Source organism: Antechinus flavipes, chromosome 3 (assembly GCF_016432865.1).
Source record: "Antechinus flavipes isolate AdamAnt ecotype Samford, QLD, Australia chromosome 3, AdamAnt_v2, whole genome shotgun sequence".
In the NCBI taxonomy this organism is placed as follows: Eukaryota; Metazoa; Chordata; class Mammalia; order Dasyuromorphia; family Dasyuridae; genus Antechinus; species Antechinus flavipes.
The window spans coordinates 94,412,040-94,432,834 of record NC_067400.1 but is presented as its reverse complement, the minus strand read 5'-3'; positions in this window follow the sequence as shown (position 1 = coordinate 94,432,834).

Genomic DNA, 20,795 nt, shown 5'->3' with positions numbered 1-20,795 from the left:
TGCTTGTGTTTACACCTTTAGAGAGCTCATATAAGCAAGAAGTATTTAAGTACTCATTGGAGTTCACACATTTGGGAGATTTCAGGGTTTAGTATGAGATATCCAAATTCATACCTCTCTTGAAGCTCTTAGGAGCAGAGAGCACTCTGGGAGAAACCCATAATCCCACTCTCTCAGAGGAGATCATATATAAGAAGCAGACAGAAGCCTAGTCAAGTTAGTTCAGTTGAAAATATTCAGAGTGGAGGAGTGTCAGTTGGAAGATTGCCATGAGTTGGAGTTGAGGCTGAGGCAGAAGCAAAGGGCTAGCAACAAGAGCTCTGGGAACCAAGCAGAGAGATAGGCCTCTAAGAAAAATTAACCGGGCTATATTGAAAGACACAATTAAAGATTTGAACTTTTATCACTTGGCTGCATTTTGGATGATTATTACTTTTAACTGAAACTAAGCCTGCCTCCAGAAAACCCCCCCAAGAAACTTGCTCTCAGAGAGAACCATTATATTTTAAAGAAGAAAAACACCACTCTTTTTTAATTCCATTCTATAGATCCAAAGGTAACCCTATTAAACAAAGTTTTGCTTGAGAGTTTTGAAGGAACTACTTTAAGGAGGAGAAGGAAGAGCTTCTTCAATATTGACAGGTTCTGACAAATTTTTATTTCTCTTGTGATCCTCTCTCTGCTCATTATGTAACAATAGGATGACAAAGTCCAAGTGGCACATTTCTGAATTTCTTCTTCCTTAAGACAAAAATCTGTGTTTAGTTTGATGACTATGGTTAGTATGGAAGAAACAATAGGAAAAAAAGCCTCTTCATCTCCATTTAAACTTCCTGCCTGCTGCTGTTAGGCAGAAAAAAAGTACATAAGAACAAAAAGCAATGATCTTTTCCCACAGGAGTCACTCCAGGAAACATGAAACTAGCATCTGGGTTAAGGTATCATCCAGGGAATAAGTGAAGTCAATGAGAAGCTTTATAGTCTTTGAATGTTAACAGGAATATAAATAATTACAGTACCTTGACACTGGAAAGCACAATGAAACTGCAAAAAGGAAGGATAGAAGATGAGTATGAATCAATGACTATATAAAGAAATTGGCTCTGGTTTCCCATGGAATTTGGAAAAGGTCATATGAAAGTGAGAGGTATCTATTCAGTCTTTTCAGGTTGTATCCCCATAATCAAAAATCATACTGCTGGCTCCTTGCCTAAGCTATATCAATAAAACATGGTGTCAGTACAGATTTGTTTGCAAATATTGTATCATTACTAATTATTCCAAGTTCTTTAGGCTTATAGGAATCACAGCACAGTGTGCCTGACTTTCTCCAGGTGCATTTTAAAGGGAAAAAGATGTATTGGGGAGGGTTGTGTGGCTGCTTTGACAATCATTGAGCCTACAAGCTAAGGAATTCACCTTTATACCAAAGTCAAATAGTTGACACAAAGCATCTGGAGGGCAATGGAAATAAATTTCCACAAAGGTTTCATACTAAAAATTATATGACACTAGGTTAAGTAGAGTCACAAAGATCCCTTCAAAATTTATGCTTTTATTGTTCAGATTAAATTTCCCCAATTTCAACTGTTCCTTCACTTATGGTTTAAATTTTCCTTACAATTTAGGCTAGATTTTCTATATCTATCTTAACATATGCCCCACTCTTTCCCAATACTGAGTATAATACATTAAATATCCTGACTAGAGAAGAATAAAAAAGGACTATCTCCTTTGATCTGAAAACTTTTGTATTATGGCAGCCCACTTAGTATTAGTTTATTTGGCTGCTATATCAGACTGCTGACTTATAGAAAACTTTAACTAAACCAAAAATAAGTCCTTTTTTATTTTTCCCACAAAAATGTTGTCTAGGCATAACTCCCTTACTTTGTCCTTGTAAAATTAATTGATTTTTCCCCCAAACTAAGTGTTATTTTCATATTTATAACTATGAAGTTCTACTTTATATTCAGTTCATCATTCTATCCTTTTAACCTGTTTTATACCAGTTCTGTTATCCAAAACTTTAATTAAAATCTCCAACATTCCTGTCATGAAAAGATATAAGAATGATATCTCTATCCTTAATTGTTATTGATTTATAAAAACATTGAATAGAATGGAGCTAAAGATAGGCCCCTTTTAGGGGAAGCTAGATAGCTGTAGAGCACCAGGTCTGGAGTCCAGGACTTTAGTTCAAATATGGCCCTGGGCATATCACTTAATTGCATCTCACACACAAAAGATAGGGCTCTTTTTTATATATTAGAAATATATTTTCTACAACACCACCAATTCGATAATTAATACTAATTGAATCAAGTAATTCTGCTATCTCCTACTGTTTTATTACCTAGTCTATCTTAGAAATTATATGGATATTCTTGGAAGGATCTGTCCTGAAAATTGAGGAATGATTCGGTAGTCATTGAGTTAAGCAAATAGGACTAGAAAATCATACATCACATTGGCTATTTGTATACTTTTAAAATATAGGAACTATTTTTTAAATTTGCTGAATATTTTTTCCTTTTTTTTGCTCTTATTCTATCTTATTCTCCTTTATCTTTTGCAACTTCCCTATACAGACCAGGGACAAATTAGTACTCAATAAGATAATACTTTTCTAATCCAATACACCAGTGGTTCCTCATTACTAACAGAATAAATTACAAATTTATTTTTCTCTTGTTAACATTACCATCCATTTCCTTTTTTCACATACTCTCTGGTCTCATCCAAACTGTTATCATGACCACACAGAAAATACTGTGCAATTTTCTGCCTTTATATTTATATCTATTTGGAAATTTTTTTTTTCCTTTTCTTTTTCTTTTTCCTTTTCAAACCTATTTTTTAAAAGTATAGCTCAAATGTATTGTTTCAATGAATGTTTTTTTGATATCCTCTGTCTTCAATTATTAGCAATATTTCCATCTTCTATGATCCTTTGTCATTTTATTTGTTTCATCTACAGCACTCATCCTATCATGATTTGATTATAGTAATTTGAAGTATAGTAATTATATACATGATTAATTATAGTAATTATTTGACCTCTTCTATCAGCTAAAAACAGAATGCCATATCATTCTTTTTTTTCTAAACTTTTCAGTACCTGGAACAATTCTTTCTACAGAATAGTGATTCAAATAGTGTTGAATTTAATGTAATTTAGCAAGTGCAGTAGGGCAAGGTAGTGTGGCCAGGTAGTCAGGTATTCAGATTTATGCAAACTCTCTCTATCTCCAGTGATGGATTTATCTCTCTCCTACCTCTAAACAGTTTGTTATCATTGTTAATGATTACTATTCAGCATTGAATGTTAAGAATAGCACTCTATCTCCCTTGTGGTCATTGTTCTTGGACCACATCAATCAACTGTGTCTTAGATAAATATTGCTATCTATCAGACAACATTCCCTTCCCTTTACATCCTACTCTCCTATATATACACAGTAGGAACTTTATAATGATGGCCCATCTTGTCTTGATAACCATTGTCTCTCAATTTACCAACATATTCCTTTTAAATGAGTCTTAAAGTTCTCAAAAGTAATGATCATTAATCCTTTCCACAAATTTTAGGGTAGGTTTGAACTCCATATATTGAGTTAGTGGATAATGTTTAATATTTTAGTCAAAGCAAACAATAGCTACTTTAGTTTTAAAAGATAAGGAATTGGAGAAGACTATTGCAGTCACTATTTCCTTAATGGGACAAAGATAATCACATGCCATGTGTCTCTGTGGCCACTCATTTAACAGCAAAACTTCTGAGAGAAAGGAAAAGATACAACTTAAAAAAAACAAAAAAATTCAAAGGAAGGTAATTGAAAGAGAAGGAATTTTAGTGTTAATCATAAGTACAAAAGATATAATTAACAACTAACTTTTTTTTTGCTTTTTAGTCCTAGTAAATAGTCAGTGATAAGCTAATCTTCACATGAAAATGTTTTGTTATTGCTATGCTTCTCTGAGCTGACTGCTAAAGAAATCTTGGAAGCATTTGCACTCTTTTCTGGGTAATAAGTTTGTCTTCTGTAAGATGTATCAAAAAAGTTTTTTTTTTTTTTCAATCATATGTTATAAATCAGCCACATAGCTGATTGGTAGCATACTCTATAAACATCATCAAAAATAAAAGAGTTATCTATTCAAAAGTATTTCTAATACTGTTACTTATAATTGAATAAAACCAACTAGAAACAACTTAGATGAGCAGCAAATGAGCAATGACTAAATGAACAATAGGCCAAAATGTAATGGTATAATATAACATAATGATGTTTTTAATATAAGAAGCTTTAAATGTAAGAAATATTATAAGAAGCTTTAAATGTAAGAAATATATGAAATTAGAAAAAGAAAAAAAAGCAGAAATGAAAATAATCAAATATACACATAATTATAAATTCATAAATATAACTAGATTCATAGATTTGAATGGACACAATTAAAGAGAGTTAAGCATGAGGGAATAATTGCTAGGTTGTTATAGCTAAATTGAAAATTTTTTTCTTCATGTTTCATATGTGAAGCAATAAACACTAAGAGTCATTCATTGCAGGTACTTGGAAAGCAGGTCATTTCAGATTCCTTTTTAATGAAATAAATAGGCTACGAGAACAGAGAAATATTCACAACCAAATCATATCTTGATTTTGATAAAGCATTTAAAACTCTATCATCAGGTTGTTATCAAGGAAAATTCAAGATGTGTGAGAAGTAATATTCTGTTAAGTAGATTGAACTCAGAATATGGAATCTCCATTTTTGTTTGTTTGTCTTTAGTCTAACATTTTTTCACATTTTTTTCCTAGATGATTTCAATAATAATGTAGCTGGCATATTTATTTAATTTACAAGAAAAAATATTGTGAGGCTGAGGTAATATGAAGTTATTCTGGATTAGAGGAAACAGTAATGGATATGAAGCTAGAAAAAATTAGATTTGAATACTGCCTTGGGATTATTAATTTTGTATAATAATTGTTCTTTCTCACCTATTTATTTTTTCTCCATTTAGATATTTGATAACATTCAATGTCTATACTCATCTGAAACTTTAGTTTCTATTATCTGTCAGTTCTACTGTAAATTCAAAAATCTGATGAGATACAAAGAGAAAAACTGTGACCTAATTCTTAGGCATCAGAAGTTTTAAGATCAGATACAGGAAAGCACAATTTTGATCCTTTCCAGGTTTGGCCTTGACCATACTCTGCATTGCATATGTATTGTGTAGATGTGGGTATGAATATATCTGTGTGTGTGTATGTGTGTGTGTGTGTATGTATACACATACATATATATGTGTATATATGTATGTATATGTATATATACATATATACACATATATATGTATGTATATATGTATACACACATACGTATGATTATGGGTGTGTAAGTGCATCTGTGCTTAACTGAAGTCTGCTTGGTCAAAATAGAAGGGAAATGGGGAAAAAAACAAAACAAAACAAAACAAAGTACAGAGGAAACAGCAGAGAATTAAAAAAATAATTTAATTATTTAATTATTATTATTATTATAATTATTATTATTATTATATATAATTATAATATATATGTGTGTATATATATATGTATATATATATATATAATTTCCTATTCTGTAACTCTTCTATTTTAATTCTACTTCTTAGTTTGCCTTGTTTTTACTTAACCTCCACATACCCAAAGGTCCCTCCCTTATTTTCTCCCACCCTTTCTTTTTCACTTTCCCTTCATACATCTTGTCACATTGTCATAAATCTGCACACCCTTCTATAACCCATATTCTACTGACTCTCTCCTTATTTCTTCATCGATTTTGGAGGCTGTTATATTCTTTATGGTGTGTGTATGTGTGTGTGTGTGTGTGTGTATGTGTACACATTTCCCTATTAAACCTATTACTGATCTGAATAGGTTTTCAGAACTATCAGTCCTCTTTCCCCTTTGTATCAGTTCTTCCTATACACCTTATTCCTATAGCATATAATTTTTCCAAGCAGTTTTGCTTTTAAGATTTCAGATCATACTAAGTTCTGCCCCAATCTTTCTTTTGAACAATCCAATTACTGATGTAAATTTTAAATATAGTTTACATTTTCAAGTAAAAAACATAAATAGTTTCTCTTATTACCTTTTTTTTCTTGGATGGTTCTCATTATTTATTTATTTACTTTGAGTTTTTTTCTCAATCTCTTATCATTTGATTTTTAAGGTCTTTTTTGAGTTCTATAAATTCTTTCTGGGTAGGTAGCTAATGAATATTACTCTTTGTGGTAGAAGAGAATTTTTATATTTCACTATCTTTCTTTGAACATGAATCTTGGTCTTCTCTATTCCTATAGTAAATTTCTATGATTGGATTCTTTCGTCTTGGCCTGTTTGTTTTTAAGGTTAAAATCTATTAGTGTAAGCATCTCTAACCCTGAACTCCAGGTAGTGCTTCTGACTTCACTTCAGCTCTTTTGTGTTACCTGAAACTCCATACCAAAAAATAATGTATGTGCCTGCAGCCAGCAGTGTCCTGCTCCATGGCTTCTGCAGTAAACAGGAATTCTGCTTTCTCCTCACTCACAGCTGAGTCTCCTCAATGCAGCTGGGCCTGTTGTTTCTAATTAGTAGAGGTTCCACCAGTCTTCCTAAGCTCAGACTCCTTACTTTCCACATTGTCCAGGAGATGAAAGTTCCTGTGGTTCTGCCTGGGGCTACCTCTGAACCCAGCTAGCCCTTGTGGTTTCCATGGAGTTGGCCTGGAGGTGTTTACACTTCACACTGGTTAAACCCCCAATCCTGGGGTCTTCAGATTTTCTCAGGGTACCCCAAAAGAACACTTGTTCTGTGCAAAGTATTATTTATTTTTTATGGATTTTTATTCTCTCTTCAAAAAAAAATTTATTTTGTTTGTGGGAGAAATTTGCAGAGCTTGGAATTTTCTGACCTATTTTACTATTTTCCCAGAATCCTCCTGAATCAACCCTTTAATTCAAGTTCACAAGCAAATAGAACCAGTTAAAGGTGCAGTTGGGGTTTTTAAATGGGAACCATGATTTCATAATAGTGTTTACTTTAACATTACAAGTAAATTTTGGAAAATTTAGCCTATAGCCTCTGAAAGTTACATAACTCATTTAATCACCTTATCACTACTCTGATCTAAGGATGGTGCTTTAAAAATAATACAATCCCTGGTACATAGTTAGTGCTAAATAAATGCTTAGACTGCCTATTATACATTCATTACATTCTCAACTCATTCATCTTGTTTTATTACCACCTATAATGCATCACACATTTTGTCCAAGAGAATAGTATGAGAGCCTTTATAATATGCTTTATTGAAACAAAACAACAAAAAAAGTAAATTCCATTAACAGTAATCTTATCAAAAAGAAAAGAAATAGAAAATAGCATACCTACAATTATTCATGCTGGCTGTGACCAATTAGAGATAAGAGTAGAAAGTAAACTTATTTCATTGATTTATGGAACAGATTCTACCAAAGTAGGCCAATGATTTGTCTGTAAGTTATAGTCTTCAATAGATGTCTAAAGTAGTAAGATGTTAAATTATTTGCCCAAAACCAGTCTATGGGAATGGCAGGACTTGAACCCTGGTCTTTCTGGATTGCCTATCCAAAATACTCTTTTGAATGTACTTTTTGAACTCTAATATCATATCTGAATAATCAAGTGTCTTCCCTTTAACTACACCTTTTAGAATTTTGCCCATAACCAGTTAAACCCAAAAATGTATAGTTCAAGGAATTTCTCTCTCTTTTCTTCATTTTCAAAACATTTATCTTTTACCAGTCCTGTGACTCTCTACCTTTTAGTCAATCTAGTTATCTGTTTATCCACATCTACTTCTCTATCATCTATCTTGGAAAATACTGTTATAATACAGTAGAATAGATAGAATATTAGACTAGTAGTGAAGAGGACCTGAGTTCAAATGTGGTCTCAGATACTGGCTTTGGGACCCTAGGCAAGTCACTTAATTTCAAATCCCTCACCAAAACAAATGAATGAATGAATGAATAAAATGAAATGAAAACACTTTGGGGAGTTCATAAGTTACATCAAGCATTTCTTTCTGCAGAATGTATTTTACTGGTTCTCAGTGACTTGAACTCATTGATAATCTGTCATTGATAAATACTTTTGTTCCTGCTCCTTCACCTTTAATTCCCTATTAACAATCCTTGTGATAAATCCTCCCCAGTTTCAGCATCATTCTCCATGATAGAGAAAAGAAGTGAAATTAGTCTCAAGAACTCAGGCTTCTCAATTATACAAAAGAAAATCTATATTGTATCATAATGTTCCCAGAATAGCTTTATCTTTAGCACTCAGCAGAACCTGTTCCCCCCCTCCCACTTTTGGGCTTCTTTTTCTTACTGGATAGTACTACTCTTTTGTGCACATTCTCAATTACTTTGTATTGCTTTGATTTTCCATATGTTGTCATAATTCACCATTATATGCCTGAGCCAGGTACCACAAAAGGACAAGTAGCAAAAATGACAACCATAAGTTCGTTTTCCAAAGCCTTGTCAATTAAGAGTAAGAAAAGGAGACCTTAGGAAACAACTGTTAACTTTGGAACAGATAGAAACCCAGAATATTTGTCTCCATTAAGGATACCCTAGCTCACTACAAAGTAAAGCTTACACTGAAGAAGGAGGCAAGGTGATATGCTGGGAAGAAATTCATCCAGATTGTGACTAATAGGGAGGAAATGGAAAATGACTATTCTTCAGAATCATGGCTTTAGAAGAAGGAGCAACAAAATTTCCCATTTTGTTTTTTGTTAAAAAGAAGAAGAAGAATGATTCTTCCTAAATAAGCAAACTTTGAGTATGTTTTATGTAGTGGGATAGCAATAGAAAAAATATGTAATAATTAGTTTAGCAGTCTTATTTCAGAGAGAGGAATTGTCTGCTTTTTTTGTATGTAGTTCCATGTATGTGCACAAAATGATTACTTTTTTGTTGAATCATCTTTACAAATTTAAATTAAAAGATTAGCTTAGCAATATCAGTCACATGTGGACAAGTTTTATTTTAAGAACTAAAATATGAAAATATCTTTTTGATAGTGAAAATATTGAATTCAGTTCCATTCAGCACATCAATTAAATCTTCCTTATGTATAAAACTCAGTTGAAGGCTTTTAGAATACAAAGGAAAATATGAAACCACAGACTATGATGGAGTCAGTGACTTTTGAAGATACTGATATAAAACAAGAGAATAGTCTGTATAGCTCATTGAAATTAATGAAGATGGTTGAGCATCTTTGATTCAGATGGTGTTTGCCTTAATTTTTGTCTGAAGACATACTCTTTCTGAAATATTATTTTGTTTATTTTTTCATTATAAAAACAGAACATAAAAACTGTCATGTTATAGATAGCCCTTCATATAAAGTATGGAAAATATTGATTCTTCATATTTTTCCATACATGATCTAAATAAATGAGAGAACCAAATAGTATCATCTTTTAATGGAAATGTTTTATGCTAGTATGTTTATTACTTTTTATCTACATATGTACATACACATATACTATGCATATGCTGATGATAATCACAAACTGATGCTTATATATTGCTTGATTCTGGAGATAAAGTCACCTTGCTATGAAAGATACATCAATGTGAACATACAATTTAGTTATAAGATTTAGACAGAACGACTGAATGGAATAACAACTGCGAAAAGCTTTGTGAGCACACAGACCCTAATTATATTTGAAAAATCCCCATGTAAAGTTGCTTTTATTAGGTTAAAAGTAATATTTCTGTCAGAACTGGTATTATTTGTGTTTGGTCCTGTATATAAAGTGGCCTTTGGGCAATTCCATTGATTTGAAATTCATCAGAAGTGTGAATCACAAGGTCCAATTACTTTCCTCACGGCACAGCACCTCAGCATTAGGCATGATTTATAATTATGATCACTATCTGTAGAAACACATACACTGTCCTTTGATTGACATACTCTGTTGTTGAGAATGTCGGTTTTGGAGGCAGAGATGCATTACAAATATGATAATTTTGGAAATTCTGTCTGCATTGAATATGTTTATGTTATCTTAAATGAGAGTTCAGATGATAACCAAGGGACATCACTTTCGAAATAAACAACCTTGTTAAAACAACTACACATTTTTCTGTTCCCCCTTATCAAAAGTAAACCTTGAGGAGGTATAATATATTTTGGTTGTTTACTGAGATAATACTTTATTAAATAAAGCAAAACTAACTATACATGGAGAAGGATTATGGAGCTCCTGAAAACTGTATTTCTCTGCAGAATCAATTTAAGTGAGAAAGAGGCAAATTTAGAAAACCCACTCAAACATTTTTTCTATTGAATCAAATCTCCCTAGTTTTGCATACTCTTCAGTTTCTATGTGCGGCAATTCTCAACTTGTATATTCTTACTTTTATGAAACTACCTTTCCATGTTTCTAGGATTGTTTTGTAATAAGAAGAGATAAGAAACCACTGTAGGTAGCAGTACAAATCTTGTCAGGGAAGCATAACTGGAGCTTTCCATAGCTTAATTAATAGTGTTCCCTCAGCATACTTGATATATTCACATGTATCAGATTATATTTTGACTCCTGTCAATGATACTTGACAGGAACATTATAGAGAATGCAGGGAAGTGAAGCAAAGGTCATCTGCATACAGATCTATAACTGCTAAAAGCCAGCAGTTCATTAAAAACTTATCCTCATAAAGAGTAATTTCTATTATTAAGGAGATAATTTGGAGGAAGATCACATGTTGTAAAGATCAACAAGTCACATTCATTCTAATAAATTCTAATTTTATCTTGTTCTATATTTTAATTTTAGTTTTTGGTCATGTTTGACTTTACAGAAGCATCTATGTGATGTAAGAAACTTATCTGATTAAAAAAATTAGATTATGTTTCATTAGAACTGCGTTCTAATCAATAATCCATTTTACATCTTATAAGTGGCTGTTGTAACTTGCTCTCTTGAATTGTTCTAATTGTTAAGACCCCTCCCCTTATTTTAATCCTAAATATTGCCCTTTGAAGCTTTAATAATGCACTTTGGGCATGGATGATAGCTATGTGCTTTGCAGAAACATCAGTATGAAATATTTCAATCAGATCATTGTAAAATAATTGTTCTCCTTTTTATTCTTCGAGCAAGTGAAATCCTTAGTTCCTTGCTATTATTATATTAGCTCTATTTAAGGACTTGTATTATCAACTACTTGAAAGGAAGGGAAGAGTTTCAAGTTTAAGGAAGGAACAAGATTACCTGCTTGTTAATACCTTGATTGTCAAAGTCAATTTTAATTATTTTATTAAACTGCTGTTTTGTCTTGCATCATTGTTTTAATTTATATTCCCTTACCAACTTTCACCTTCTCTTTGCCCTCTTTCCTATTCTTATATTCCTCATGTAGTCCTTTAGATTAAGCATTTTTTTTTTTGTTCTTTATATTTCTCATCATTTTTCCTCTTACTTGGTCCTTAGGCTCTTCAATTTTCTTTTCCCCAAGTCCTTTTTTCTTTTTTTATTCATCTCCCTTCTTGCAGTTCAAATGTTCATTTTCCTGTTGACAAACTTTAGTTCTGATAAATATCTCTTAAGAAATGTAAATATCTTATTTGAAAACATTCACAATCCCCTTCATAAGTACTTGTCCATCTTTTCCTTTGTTGTCAACTCAAATCTATCACCTACTGTGCCCATACAGATTTTTTCTTCCAAATAAAAATAGTAAAAAAAAAAAAAAAAAAAAAACAAATCACTAAAATATAGAAACTCCATCCATATAGCCAAAATGGATGATATGACCAATGTGCTGAAAACTTCCTCAAAGTCTCTTTTAGTTTGATCATAGTAGTGCAGTACTCAGTTCTCCATCCAATATTCCTATGCCATTCCATGTATTTCCTAGAAATAATCTGCTTTTTATTTCACTTAATATATGTTTCACTGGAAATAATTAAAAGTTCAATGCTGTCCACTTCTATGTCTATTTTTTGATTAATCCAAAATTTTTGATTCTTCAAATTCAATGGAAAGACAAAATTCTGAAACACTAAGAATGCATGTTGGAAAAAAACAAAAAGATATGATTCTGTGCAGATCGATTATTAAAATCATTGTGTAACTTCCCAAATTTATCTCTTTATATCCCTCCTATTCAGTTTTGGGCTCATTTTCACATTCATATGTAATGTCTGTCCCAAAGATATATACTGATATATCATTTGAATATTTTGGTCTTCTAATTGCCTATCATAATCATTTTTGTTTTTTATTTTTATTTAGTATTTTATTTCTTTCCAACTTACATGTCAAAACAATTTTTAACATTCTATTTCTTTTGAATTTTCAGTTTCATTTTTCTCTCTCAATAAGACATCAAGTAATTTGATAAATGTTACACATATAGTCATTTAAAACATCTTTCCATATTAATCAATCACATCATGAAAGATAACAAACCAAAAAAATGAACAAGAAAAATTAAAAATATAATAAAAATTTGATGTTTTATTCTGTATCCCCAGACTTCATTATTCCTTTCCCTGAAAATAGATAAGATTTTTCATCATAAGTCTTCAGAATTGTCTTGGATCTTTGTATTGCTGAGAATAACTAAATTATTCCTAACTGGTCATTATACAATATTGATGGTAATCTATAAAATGTTCTTCTGGCTTTTCTCATTTCACTTTGCATCAGTTCAAGTCTTTCTAAACTTTTCTGAGAACATGCTGCTCATCATTTCTTATAGCACTATAGTATTCTGTCACAATCATATGCTTCAATTTATTCAACCATTCCCTAATTAATGGGCATCCATCTTAATTTCTAATTCTTTTCAGCCAGACATATGTGGCTATAAAGATTTATATATATATGGGCCATTTTTCTTTTTTGTTTCTTATCCTTCTAGTATATAGACCTAATATTGGTATTACTGAGTCAAGGGTTATTCATGGTTTTATAATCCTCTAAGTATAATCCCAAATTGTTCTGCAGAATAGTTTAATCATAGCATTGATATCTCAATGTCCCCACATTTTTGGCAACATTTGTCATTACCTTTTATGTCATATTAGTCAACATGATAAGTATGGAATGATAGTTTAGAGTTGTTTTGTTTTGCATTTCTCCAATCAATAGTTATTTAGAACAATTATCATTATATGACTATAAGTGGCTTTGATTACATCATCTGAAAATTACTTCATCTATTCATAACTTTGATCACTTAACAATTGGGGAATGGCTCTTATTTTTATAAATTTAAAATAGTTCACTATATATCTGAGAAATGAGGCCTTTATTAAACTTGCTAGGTTTTTTCACAGTTATGAATACGAATTGTATTTCTTCCATTCTCTTTTCACCCCATTTTTTTTCTATTTTGTTTTCTCTTTCACCCTGTTCATTCTCAAAGTTATTTTTGTTTTGGATTATTGCCTTCCCCATCAATGCTCTTTTGCATCTACACTCTTTTATTTCCCCCCTCCCTTATTAGTTTTCTTTAGGTTAAGATAGATTTCTATATTCAACTAAGTATATATTTTATTCCCTTTTATGCCAATTATGATGAAAACAAGGTTCACATGCTACCCCTTAGGGTCCAATTTTACCCTCCATTTTAAAAGGTCATATTTCTTTTATGTGAGATAATTCATTCTAGTCTACCCTTCCCTTTCCCCTTCTCCCAATGTATTCTTCTTTCTCACTCTTCTATTTTTAAAGAAGATATTCCATTACATTCAACTGTCTATGTACACTTTTTCTAACTGTCCTAATAATGAGAACATTCTTAGAAGTGACAAGTATCATCTTCCCATGTAGAGATATCAACAGTTTAACTTTGTTGAATCCTTATTATTTGTTTCTTGTTTACTTTTTTATGCTTCTATTGAGTATTGTATTTGAAAGTAATTTAAAAAAATAACAACTCAGATATAGATTTTTCATCAGAAATGCTTGAAAATTCTCTATTTCATTGAATATCCACGAATACCCACAGGAAGATTGTATCCGATTTTGCTAGGTAAGTAATTCTTGATAGTAATTCTAGTTTCCCTCCCCACTCCTGAATATTGTATTCTAAACCCTCCAAATCTTTAATATAGAAATTGGTAAATCTCATATTAGTCAGACTGTGGCTCCACAATATTTATATCCTTCTTTCTGGCTTCTTGCTATATTTTTCCTTGAACTGGATGCTCTGAAATCTGGCTACAATCTTTGGAATTTTTATTTTGGAATCTTTTTCATGAGATGGTCAGTGGATTTTTTCAATTTCTCTTTTATTCTCTAGGTCTAGCAAATAATGATAGTTTTCCTTAATAATTTCTTAAAAGATGATATGTAGGGTTTTCTTTGTAAGCATAACTTCCAGATTGTGCAAAGATTTTAAAATTATATCTCCTGGATCTATGTTCCCAGTCAGTTATCTTTCCAATGAGATATTTCACATTTTCTTCTATTTTTTTTTCTTTTCATTTTTTTATTTGATTGTTTCTTTATGGCTCATGGAATTTTTAACTTCCACTTGACAATTCTAATTTTTAAGGGATGGTTTTCTTCACTGAGTATTTGTATGTCTTTTTCCATTTGGTCTATTCTACTATTTATGGTGTCCCTTCATCAAATTTTTTGCATCTTTTACCATTTGATCTCTATTTTTAAAAGTGTTATTTTCTTTAGTATTTTTTGTATCTCCTTTAATAAGCTACTGACAATTTTCTCATGATTTTTTTGAATCAAGCTCATTTCTTTTCAGAATTTTTCCAAGTGTATCTTTCATATATGTATGTGTGTGTGTGTGTGTGTGTGTACATATCCACCCACACCCACCTATATGTATTTATGTGTATACATGAGTGTGTGTGTATATATGTATATACACACACACATACATACATATATATGCATAGATTATTCTGATAAAGATTTTATAACAATGAGGAAATAGGAATCATGATTCAATATTTACAAAAGTTGTTATATATATTTGTGTTAATTTTCATTTTACCCTTTAATATTTTTCTTCTAATTCTATAAATCTCAAAAAAATCTTATAAAATGATCTATAATATTTTTAATAGTGTACTTCCTCTAGTACAGACTTCTGTTGTCAATCTTAGTCTGTTTTTGCTCTATCAGACTTCGTATTATAAACTGTTCTTTTAACATTTTTATTTGGTCTGTTAGATACTTAGATTCTAGAGTCCAAATGAGACAAAGATTAAAGAGTTTATTATGAATAAATTTATTCACTAAATGTCAACAAATCTAAATCACAAATGCTAAATCACAAATAGAGAGCTGAAAGGGACTTTAAAGGTAATATGGTCCACAATTCTTAATTTACACAATTAAAATTTGATGTCAAAGAAGTAAATAATGTTCTCTGGGAGCAGGTTTCTTGGGGGACTTCTGGAAGCAGCCTTAGTTTCAGCTCAAAGTAATAATCACCCCAAATGCAGCCAAATGCACCTCAAATGTTAAAGTCCAAATCCTTTATTGTTTCCTTCCTTGGGCCCTGTTAGCTTTCCTAGAGACCTATCTCTCTCCTTGGTTCCAAGAGCTCTTGCCACTAGTCCTTTGCCTCTGCCAGCTTCTGCCTCTAGCATCCTCCGAATGTTTCCAGCCAGCACAAAGGTGGAAGTTGGAATGAATCTGTCTCCTCCTCCGAGAATGTCCTCTCTGTCTTCTGAATGCCCCAGACTGAAACCTGGTTGAGGCTCCTAGCTTATATAAGCTCTCTTCAAGGTGTGAATCTTGTAGAACTCTAATAAGTACTAAGTACATTAGTGAACTAGAGCACTGGTAAGTACCATGCTAAATTAGATAATTATTGTCTAGATCAATTCCACTGACTTAGTACCTTGTAAGAATCCTAACATATCCCACTTTCTTTTGATTTAGAACATAGGTGGTCATGACCTCCCTGACTTCTCAAGGAGGTGAGAACCCCAAAAAAGAAAGTGATCATGTCTTCCTTGGCTGCTCAAAAAAGGAATGAAAGCACTTTATTCTATATTCTCCCCAATTGTAATCCCTTTCTACTATTTGATTGCTTTTTGGATGACTGATTATGTAATCCCTTTCTGCCATATGATTGCTTTTTGGCTGATAAATCACATCAGAGTCCTGATCTTCTAAAGACTCTCTGGGTGTAAACTCAGCTGCCATCATGCCCCACCTGTCTTCTGTATGATATCTTGGAGATGGGTCCTGCCTCTCGTTTCCCTGGGTCAATCTACATTCTGAGGCCCAGTGGAAGCCCTTGTGGCATTTTGGACATAGAGTTTTAGGTCTTCTCTCACCCTGTCTTCTCACTCTATCTCTTTGCCTACACTGAACTCTTAGATGTCCTACTTTTACACACTGAAAACATCGACGAGTTTCTCTAGAAATCCCTTGCCAAGAGGGATCCTGTCTTCCCATGGAGAAGTTCATCATAGTTTGGTTATAATAAGCATTTGTGTAGTTCCCATATAATTCTTTTGCAAATCTCATTAGCATTTTCCTTAGCCAGATGTCTGGTCATTATTTCTGTAGCTGCATTTTCTCCAATGATTCTTGTGACAGCTGTTTGCAGACATCCCACAAAATCAGCAAAGGGTTCATTGGGACCTTGCTCTATTTTTGTGAAGGCTTCCCCTCGATCTTTCCCTGGAAGGGTACCCCAAGCTTTTATAGCAGCAGTTGCAATTTGCTTATATGCTCCTATAGGTTATTAATCTGTGTTGAATTTTCTACATACTGATCTTCACCTACTAGTTGGTCAAAAGTGATTTGTACATTAACTCCAGTTTGCCTATTTCATTGGGCTTGGATCCTACTTAATTCATGATACTCTGAAAGCTACAACAAATTTTGTCCAGGTTCTAAACATGTCCTAGCTATGGATTTCCAATCATTTGGGGTTAAGATTTCATAAGCCAAATTATCTAGTAACATGTTAACATAAGATAATGTAGTCCCATAAAAAGTGCTATCCGTTTTTTCAAATCCTTGTTTTTTTCAAATCAAAAGGAATCTATCTTTTCCTTTTTTGACCTGAAGAGTCAAGCGCTTCAGTCACAGGGTATGAATTTATTTTTAAATCAGATATATCCTGTACTTCTCTCTTAGCTTTAACCAATGCCTTTGGCAATTTTGTCATAGACTGCTTCCTAGATGGTGCTGATTGTGTCACTGCCTCTCCCCCTCCTCCTTTTCCCTCTACCCATGAAGGGTTAATTGAGGGAACTAGGTCAGGGGATGGATAATGACCTAATTTCTTCTGCTGTGAAGCTTCACACTTAAAATTGTACTTAACTCCATTCTTATCTGATTCTTCATCCTTTTCACCCAGTTTATCTGGCACCTCCCCCTCCTGCTCTTTTTTTCTTTTTCCTTATTCTAATACTTATATAATTTCCTAAATCCAATTATATTAAATTGTATATATAAAGTGTGTCTGGAAATTGAGTCAGGTCCATTTTCATTGTAGAACTGACATAGTTGCTCTCCTACTGATTTCTACTCATTTGGATCCAATTCTTTTTCCTTAGAGAACCAAGAGATGTGTACTTTACAGTTTTTAAAAGATCAATGATCTGATCCCAGGTTACAATTAAATCTTGATTTTTTATCAATCTGACCAAGCTTTAACACATTTTCCTTGAAGAGAAAAAGAAGGCTGTTTTCTAAACATCTGTCCCATTTTAGATGAAATACTATTTTAACCCTTTAACAAAGTTTCCTTGTTTATTTTTATACTCACTCTAATTTCTGGGTCCAGGAGACTTTTCTACTGAAATCAGTATTGTGTCTGTCCCACGCTCAGGGCCAAAATGTAATATTCTCCTCTAAAATATAATGTTCTTTGGGAGCAGGTTTCTTGGGGGTGCTTTAATCCTTTATTTTGTACGTCAAATTCTTGTCTCTTTCCTGGGGCCCCATTAGCTTTCTTAGAGACCTATCTCTCTCCTTGGTTCCCCAGAGCTCCTGCCACTAGTCCTTTGCCTCTGCCAGCTTCTGCCTCTAGTTTCCTCTGAATGAGCTTCTAGTGGGCTTGTGTCCTCTCTGATTTCTGAATGTCCTGGACTGAATCCTGGTTGAGAATATGTTCTCTTAAAGGTGTGTTCTTGTAGAATTCTAATAAGCACTAAGTACATTAGTGAACTAGAGAACTGTTAAGTACCATACTAAATTAAATAACTGACTTACCACCTTGTAAGAACCCTAACACATAAGATATATTTAATTAAAAATATTAAAAGACATTGTATGCAGGAGATTCTTCTCATCTCTGTCACTTTTAATTTTATCTGGATGTTGATCTTTGCTTGATCTGATTGCTAATAGGATGCAATAAAGTAATTTATATACAGTGTTTTATAACAACAACTTCATATAGAAATGTGAATTATTCTCAATTGTGGCTGAGTTTATATAGTTTTTTACATTATTCAAAGACATGGAAATTTTCTTTAATAAACATATGGGGAAAATGTATTTCATTTACTAAATCAGAGTACACTTTGATGAAATACAACCCTAACAGCAGCAAGCTTCAGGCTAATGCACATTTATTTGAGATCTGAAAAACAAATCTACAGGATGGGTCATGATACTGAAGTCAACAATTCAGAGGCTTTCATCTTCCTCACTTGAAGGTAATAATCTTAAATTCAATGAAATCCTAATTGGAACCAATATATTGTTTCATTCCCAGAAGAGTTCTTTTGATTTCTCTACCTGGTTTTCTAATAAAATAACAAGTGATGAAGATATGTTTTATTTGTTATGTAGGATGAATAACTATTTTTCATACCAATGGATACTTCTTTAAGGGTGCATGAATTCAAGTCCAAGACTCATATTTCAAATACATCTAAAAGAGTCATGGTGAAGATAACATGTTGAATTTATGATCAATAAGAATCCAAGATGTTCTTTTTGCTTCCTTGTAGACATGATTAAGAATTTATTTAACACTAAGGCTACTGTTTGTGTGCTTCTGCAAAGGACAACTCGGCAATATTAGATGTTGTCCTAATTCTCCTGAATGGTCTGAGTAGTGCCTTGTCAACAATATAAAACAAGGAATTACAAAAGAATAGAGGAAAAAAAGAGCTACTGAGGAGCTGTCCAACCATTCTTAAGTTGCTTGTCATGTTTGTCTCTTTTCCCTGACAAGTATAATTATCTTCTAATTGAATCACTCAGAGCAAAATCATACTATATCCTTTTCTACCTTTCCAATATTGTTAAAGTTTATTCCCTTCCATATATTTTTTTAATATGATGTAACCAAGTTCTATGAATTTTCACTGGCTATTCCCCATGCTTAGAATACTTTTCCTCAATGGCTATACCTTCTGGGGTCCATGACTTATTTAATGTCTCAGCTAAAATCTCACATTCTGTTAAAAAATCTTTTCTTCCCCACCTCAATTCTAGTCCCCATACAAGAGGATTATATCCAATATATACATCTTTTGTTTGGACATAGTTTTTTGCATCATTTTTCTTTGATTGGATTGAAAGGTAACCCTTTGACCTCAATGTCAACTCTAGTTCTCTGAATGCTATCATTAAACTTTGAAATGATGACCTTTTCTACCTGAACCAAAAGCTTTTATTTTCATTTAGATTTAGTTAGTATTGCAGTTTTTTTCTTTCTTTCACACTGAAATTCATTGAACAAACTTTGAGCTAAAATGTATTTAAAATAATAAAACTTCTTTTTTTTTTACTCCCTACTCCTGGATTTCTATTTGTTTCTGAAATTCTGATATTTAAATTGTGAATAATAACCTGAAAATGCTTGTTTTGATGACGTATTTACCTTTTCCTCTTTAATTGCTAATTAATTATAGATTTTTTTTTTTTTTTTTTTACTTTGTATCCCCAGTGCTTAGTATAGTATCTGGCTTAGAGCAAGCACTTAATAAATGCTTATTGTCATGGCTTCACTTCACATGGGAACCAGGTATCTATGTATATACTTCCTGCAAAAGAGAATTGAAGACCACAACTTGTTTTCTATTTCCTCATACTTTTTTTTCAGACAAAGTAATTTCAGGGCCAAGGGAACATTTTGAATATAATTTAGAGAAACAATTTTTTCTTATTGTCTTTTGCAGTGCAAATCAGTCCATCTATCATTTGACAATAAATATTTATTAAACATCTTTTTGTGTGCCAGGCCCTGTGATAAGCCCCAGGGATCCAAAAAAATTGTATTTCCTGTACTCAAGGAGCTTTCAATTTGAAGGCCAATCACTGAAATTATTGAAATGTTCAGGCTTGTAAATGCTAAGTATTATATTGGTCTTCAGAGACCATTAATTATGGTAATAACATATATTCAACTCTTCTGACTTTGATAAATCTTTTTTATTGATACTGTCATATAATGACAATACTAGTAGTGTAAGATCACAGAATTAGATGTTGAAAAGATTTAGAATCTATTGAGTTCAAATTTCTTTATTTAGAGTTAAGGAAACTGAGGACAGTAGAGTTCAGTGACTTGACCATTGTCACACAATTAATTAGTATTTGAGACAAGACTTGAATATAAATCGTCCATCTTCCATATAAACTATCTACATACTATAGCATTAGCATTTCTCCTGATTACAATTCTATAAAAGAAGCTTAATATAGTTAATTGTGTAGGGAGATAATACTATTTTCTGAGGGTACTCAATAAAAGAAGTAACTTGTGTCTGTAGATTTGTGTACAG